Genomic DNA, 6,377 nt, shown 5'->3' on the forward strand with positions numbered 1-6,377 from the left:
AACATGACCCAGCTACGCTTATTGACCCGCTTATAGGCAAGGACATTGTAACTGTAGACCGTCTAATACAGTTCCTCGAAGCAACCTACGGAGACCCAAACCGAGAACTTACTGCCTGGAGCCGACTTGATAACCTGAAGCAAGGAAAAAGGACCTTTCTCTCGCATTTCGCTGAATTCAGACGTCTTGTAGCCGACACTAACCTGAACGAAGGAGCCCAAATAAATCAGCTACGCCGCTCTCTCTCTGACGAACTACGCCGTGCTATGGTCGGCGTACCGATTCCGCAATCCCTGAACGACTACGCGAACTTGATCTCCCTTTACGATAATGACCTTCGATATCTTCCTATTGCACGTATGACCGCGAGTACCAAGCAGACCCGATACCCGGTGGAAATGGAGCTCGATGTTTCGGACTACGCCCCAAAAGGATCTAATGAACGAAAGAAAAGAATTAGCGAAGGACGTTGCTTTAAGTGCAATAAGAAAGGCCACATCTCCGCTAACTGCCCCGTTCCATTGCCCCAACAACGAGTTAGAGCCCATAGCGCTTCGCTCTCGGAAGGCACCTGCTCCACCCGATCTAAATCGCCTGCTCCTGCGCGCTCTTCACACTCTCGAGGACGCTGCACTCGTAAGATGTCTCCTAAGAAGGGAAAAGCATCGTCCCGGGGATAAGTCGCTCCCTAGGACCGCGCACACACCGAATCTCTGCTGAACTATGGTCTGAATCTCCGTCCGACTCCTGGAAACGCTGCATCGTGATACCCTGTTCGATCTAGCAAGGCAAAATCCGGAGTGACCTGAGAGCCCTCGTCGATACTGGCGCCACTGGTATTGGATACATTGACAGAGATGTCGCGCGCAACCTGAGCCTTCGTTAAGACCCGCTGCCCTACGGCATATACCCAACTGGATTTACTGGAACTATACTCGAAGGTGGAGAAATCTCTCACACCGTCAACCTGACCCTACGGCATGATGGGCACACTGAGTCTATACGACTGTTTGTCACCAACACCGGCCGACACGAACTGATCTTAGGCCAGCCTTGGATGAGTAAACACCGAGTCAACCTAGACTATGCCCGCGAGAAGTTAGTATTCGGCGCGCGGCGCTGCGTCGAGCGCTGCCTCCGTAAGACCCGAACCCCGTCGCCCCCCAACAACGAGATGTGGGGTTCTGGTGACGATCACCCGACACGTCGTCGCTCAATAAAGCTGAGACACACGACGCGACAACAACACGACCACTGGCGACCTAAGATAGAACGCTAGCTACACCAACTTGACCCTCAACCTGTTGAGGAACACGATGTGCTAGAACCTGACGATGACTCTAATGACAAGCTAAAGCCACAACCGACGCTTGATATCCACTGTATTGGAGCCGCTTCTCTCGTGAGACTTGCTTAACGCGGCTACGAGATCTGCGCTGTAAGTATAGCCGACATCAATAAGGCTTTGGCTGAGAAAGAACACACCGACCCGGCGACGAAGGTGCCACATGAGTACCACGACCTGCTAGATGTTTTCTCCCGTAACGACTTAAACAAACTACCCAAGCGACGCGCATACGACCACAAGATCGAGCTCTAAAAGGGCAAACAACATGGGTTCGGCCCGCTCTACGGCATGTCCCGAGACGAACTGAAAGTTTTGAAGAAGTACCTCGAAGACAACTTATCAAAGGGGTTCATCCGAGCAAGCGCCTCGCCTGTCGCCTCGCCTGTCGCCTCGCCTGTCATCTTTGTGAAGAAACCTAGAGGTGGTCTCCGCTTCTGCGTAGACTATCAAGCACTAAATGCAATCACTATCAAGAACCGTTACCCGATCCCGTTGATCCAAGAAACGCTGAACCGACTTAGCAAGGCGAAGTATTACACCAAGCTCGACATCATCGCAGCGTTCAACCGACTGCGAATCGCGGAAGGTGATGAATGGCTGACAGCCTTCCGCACCCGATACGGCCTGTTTGAATACCTGGTAATTCCCTTTGGATTAGCTAACGCACTAAGTACATTTCAACACTACGTGAACGACGTGCTACGTCCGTTCCTAGACGTATTCTGCACAGCATACCTCGATGACATCCTGATCTACAGTGAGAATTTGGAGGAACACAAGAGCCACGTACGATCCGTCCTCTGCGCCCTCAGAGAAGCAGGACTTCAGCTAGACGTTGATAAGTGCGAATTCCACCAGTCCGAGGTCACTTACCTTGGCTACGTAGTGGGAGTTGATGTGATACGAATGGACCCGAAGAAGGTAAAAGCTATTGTCGACTGGGAGTACCCAAGCAACGTGAAGGATGTACGAGCCTTTCTCGACTTCGCAAACTTTTACCGACGATTTATTGATAACTTCTCATACCGAGTCGCCCCGCTAGTAGCCTTAACTAAGAAGGACGTTAAGTTCTCCTTTGATGAACTCTGTCGTAAGACCTTCGACGATCTGAAACGAGCTTTCACGACCGCTCCGATCCTTAGACACTTCGATCCTGACCTTCCGATCGTAGTAGAAGCTGACGCCTCCGACTACGTCGTCGCTGGTGTCCTCTCGCAGCACGACACAGATGGAGTACTGAGACCTGTAGCCTACTACTCCAAGAGAATGAGCCCAGCAGAGAACAACTACGAGATTTACGACAAGGAACTGCTAGCGATTGTCCGCTGCTTCGAACAATGGAGACCCGAACTCGAAGGCGCCGCCTTCCCGATCTCTGTACTGAGCGATCACAAGAACTTGCAGTACTTCGCGACCACGAAGCAACTTAGTAACCGATAAGCACGTTGGTCAGAATACCTGTCCCGATTTCAGTTCACGATCACATACCGTCCTAGCAAGCAGGGCGAGAAGCCTAATGCGCTTACCCGACGATCGCAAGATCAACTCGCCTAAGAAGAAGCACGTCTCGCTCGCAAACAGACGTTGCTACGACCCGAACTGTTCAAGACGGTAGAGAACCTCAGTCTGATGGAAACCGACCGCTCGATCCATCAGATCATCGAAGATGGATACAGACCCGACGAAGATGGGTACCCCACAGACCCATTCATCCGAGAAACGCTACAGCTGCTGGACAACGGCGGACGACGCTCGAAGACCGTCACCCTGGCAGACTGTGAGAAACTAGAAGGCCGTCTTTACTATCGTGGCCGGTTGGTTATACCCGACGATGACGAACTGAAGATCAAGATTCTCCGTGCAGCACACGACGCTCCATCTGGAGGCCACCCTGGCCGAGGCGAAACACTCGAACTGATTCAACGCGAATACTATTGGCTGAGTATGTTCAAGACTATCCGTCGATACGTCTCTTGTTGCCACACATGTCGACGCTCGAAGGCTTCTCGAGAGAAGTATCACGGTTTGCTAAAGCCACTGCCTGTGCCAGAACGACGATGGGCAGACATCTCCGTCGACTTCGTCGTTGACTTACCTGAATCCGAAGGATGCAAGAACATTATAGTAGTAGTAGACCGACTCTCCAAGTACCGTTACATGATCCCCTGCGATTCGATGGAAGCTTCCGACGTGGCGCGCATGTTCCTCCGCTATGTCTGGTGTAACCACGGTCTCCCTAATACAATTGTCTCCGATCGAGGCAGGCAATTTGTCTCCGCCTTCCACGACGAACTATGCGCACAGCTAAAGATTAACCCACGTTTCTCAACTGGCTATCACCCAGAGACCGACGGGCAAATTGAGAACGCCAACGCCGCAATAGAACAAGTCTTACGTGCATATACGAACTACCAGCAAGACGACTAGGTTTAGTGGCTTCCCACGGCTCAGTTTGAAGCGAACAATACTATTTCCGAGTCCACTAGAGTTTCTCCAATGATGGCCTGCTATGGACAGAATCCCTAAATAGGCTTTGAACCGCCCACTAACAAGAAACGACCTGCGTACCAGGCTCTTCAAGCCCGCGAAGTGAACATGATGATCGAAAAGATGCAGGATATCACTTCTTTTATCCGTGAAGAGATGACTTGGGCCCAAGCCATGCAGCAAGAATACGCAAACCGAAAACGCCTCCCCGCGCCAGCATACGAAATAGGGGATGAAGTTTGGCTAGACGCGCGTAATATCCGGACGAAACGAGCATCCAAGAAGCTAGACTGGAAGAACCTAGGGCCATACAAGGTGGTCAAGAAAGTCTCTTCTCACGCTTACTGTCTTGAACTACCCGAATCTATAAAGATACACCCTGTGTTTTATGTGTCCCTACTTCTACTTGCCTCCCGGAAACAAGAATATCTCCCTAGTCAATACGCACCGCCGCCTAAACCCGTTGTCGTTGACAATGAAGAATGGTATTTCGTCGAGAAAATTGAAGATCTCCGCTATAACAAGCGTACCAGGCGACACGAATACTATGTCAAATGGACAGGCTACGATGAGATGACCTGGGAACCTATTGCGAATCTGAAGGATAACGACGCTGTCACTGACTTTTATAAGAGGTACCCTAACGTTCTTAAACCTAAAACGAAGCTAGCAACTACACTGCTACACGACATGATATAATCACCACTCGCAGGAGCTCGAGAATAAGAGGGGGGTACTGTCACGGTAACCACCGGGTTACCATAACACCTAGATTCTGCTGCTGATTAGCTGAGTGCTACCGAGGTACTACACGTACGCTAGCCACCTATGATATATATTCTGTTGACGAATTTCTGTTCTGATTCCTTACGCAACGTCTTGAGTCTTCATAGATAGTGTACGTAGCAATTCACTAACGCTTCCCAAAGCTTTTGGATTCGTGCTCCTAGCATCTTGTGACACACCGGGACCTAGCCCCCGGCGGGGGCTAAGTGAAGGAAATCCCCGCCGACTATGTGACCCTCGGGGGCTATGTCCAAAGTTTTTATACGGATGGAGTTAATACTCAGGCATAAAGCACGGACGCTTAAGTCAATATCCACTAACGATTGTTTATCCTAATACTCTTAGCCCCACCCCCAGCCCCAGCCTGAGCCCCAGCCCCTATACCCATACTTAACAAGTGCATGGATCAGTAAAGTGAGTACCTTTGCAACACGTGTTGCATGGGGTGCAGCCATACGGACAACACTGTCCCGTGTTCTTGTCGCAGCAAGCAGCGTAACAATTCTCTTTACTTTCGCAATTAGGGAAACAATCACCATTGCTTCTGCAGCTACGAGCGCTCAACTGAGTAACCCGTTCGTCAGATTGTATACTATTTTTAGATATAAATCCGCCTGCAGCCGAACTAAAAAGTAGAGCAAATTGAATTATATGCATCCTTTAGGTGTCAGCTTTCTTTGTAATATTAAAAGGACGTCTAAGAGACTAACTTAGCTTTAGATGACAAAGCAAGTTTATAAGATGTGAAATAGTAAGAGTGTGCTTTTCTTCGTTTAATAATAAGGATTTGATATCGCTAAGCAATAGAGAAGGGCACTTCAATGCAGAGCTAATATATAGAGAAGATAAAAGAGAAGCCTAAAACTTTATAAACTAGTTATCAAACTTTAATGGAAATAGTTACCTTATAAAAGTTTATGTACATAATATATTAACTCTAAAGAATGGGGAAGAGTCTATGTTGAGGCAAATAAACTTTTATACTTGTCCGAACCTAAATCAGGCTGTCAGACTGTGAGGGGTTTCTGATCAAGGACTGTTTTTGGGTCACTGTGATAAAAGACTGTGATAAACTTAAGTATAGAAACTGAGTGTATTGAGTTGTTGTGTGTTCTGTCGTCTGTAGGGGCGCGAGGGCGCGCCCCTTATAAGAGCTATCGCTATTGCTTTTTGTATTAGGTAGGCCGCTAAGTATCAGCCTCGCCTAGGGTTAGGTCTTGGCGATCAGCCCTGACTGGTTGGGATCACAGAATCCTGGTGCTCGAGTCCGCACCCGGATTCTGCCATTTATCTGACACACCCCCTCAGCTTAGAGCCAATTAGGATTACAAGCTGGACTATCGGTTAGTTAGATCGCTAGACGCTCAATTTGATCCTGGATCTCGAGCAGAGCCATTTTTCGGGTTGCTTCTTGAGTCCGGCTTTCTACCAGCCCCAGTTGAGTCAGAAATCGCTGCCACTGGTTTACTGGGAGAGCTTTGGTGAGTCCGTCTGCTGTCATTTCTGTCGATTGGGTGTAGGTGACTTTGATCCGTCCGCTGGCGACTTCTTGTCTTAGCCAGTGATGGTGGATATCCACGTGTCGAAGCTTAGTTTGGAGTCTTGATATCTCCTGAGTAACTAGCCGGATAGTTTGTTGGTTATCGCACTGGATTTTGATCTGATCTGGTAGGTCAACCTTGAGTTCTTTGATCAGTCTTGATATGAAAATGGCTTCCTTGCTACTTGTGATAGTGCCAAAAGCTCAGCCTCAGTG

Source organism: Exserohilum turcica, assembly GCF_000359705.1.
Source record: "Exserohilum turcica Et28A unplaced genomic scaffold SETTUscaffold_12, whole genome shotgun sequence".
Taxonomy (NCBI): Eukaryota; Fungi; Ascomycota; class Dothideomycetes; order Pleosporales; family Pleosporaceae; genus Exserohilum; species Exserohilum turcicum.